This window comes from Octopus bimaculoides, chromosome 28, assembly GCF_001194135.2.
Source record: "Octopus bimaculoides isolate UCB-OBI-ISO-001 chromosome 28, ASM119413v2, whole genome shotgun sequence".
Taxonomy (NCBI): Eukaryota; Metazoa; Mollusca; class Cephalopoda; order Octopoda; family Octopodidae; genus Octopus; species Octopus bimaculoides.
This window is the reverse complement of record NC_069008.1, coordinates 12106810-12107753: the sequence shown is the minus strand read 5'-3', so window position 1 is coordinate 12107753 and position 944 is coordinate 12106810.

Here is a 944-nt window from a genome sequence, read left to right as displayed (position 1 = left end):
AACGTTTCTGCCAGCTCGCCAGATTAATGTGTATGTGTGTGTGTGCGTGTGTGTGTGTGTGTGTGTGTGTGTGTGTGTGTGTGTGTGTGTGTGTGTGTGTGTGTGTGATCTTGTGGTTAGTGTTGCTTTAATGGTTCCAAAGCTATGTTTTAATTTCCAGCCTAACGACCAGAAAATTGAAATGGAGTGTTGTGTTCTTGTGCAAAACACTTCATTTCTCATTAACCCAGTCCCATTCAGCTGTAAATAGTTGTGGGTGCGTTCCTGCGATGAATTGATATTCTGTTCAGGGGAAATGTTGGCTTGCTCACTTGAGCAGCAGGGTGGTTGGCATCATTCTAAAGCTAAAACAAAGCATGGAAGCGCATTGTGACTAGCGGTGTATAAAAAAAATCTATCGAAAATAAGATTAGGCTGGGCAAAGTTCAGAAAGCTTCTACCTCTTCTGACTACAAAGATCTTCAGAGTGAATGGTAGATTGTGTGATACCTGTGGGTGAACAGCTATGCTATACGGCAGTGAAACATGGGCTGTGACAGTCGAGGAAATGCGTAGGATTGAAAGAAATGAAGCCAGTATGCTTCGCTGGATGTGCAATGTCGGTGTGCATGTTCGACAGAGTGTAAGCATCTTGAAAGATAAGTTAGGCATAAGAGGCATCAGATGTGGTGTGCAAGAGATGACTCCACTGGTATGGTCATGTGATGCGTATGGACGAGGATAGCTGTATAAAGAAGTGCCGATCTCTAAGTGTGGAGGAAACCTCTGTTAGAGGCAGCCCCAGGAAGACATGGGATGAGGTGGTGAAGCATGATCTTCGAACATTGGGCCTCACAGAGGCAATGACTAATGACCAAAATATTTGGGGATATGCTGTGCTTGAGAAGACCCATCAAGCTAAGTGATATCGTAGTCGTGGCTGATGCTGGTTTCGTGTTAGTGGC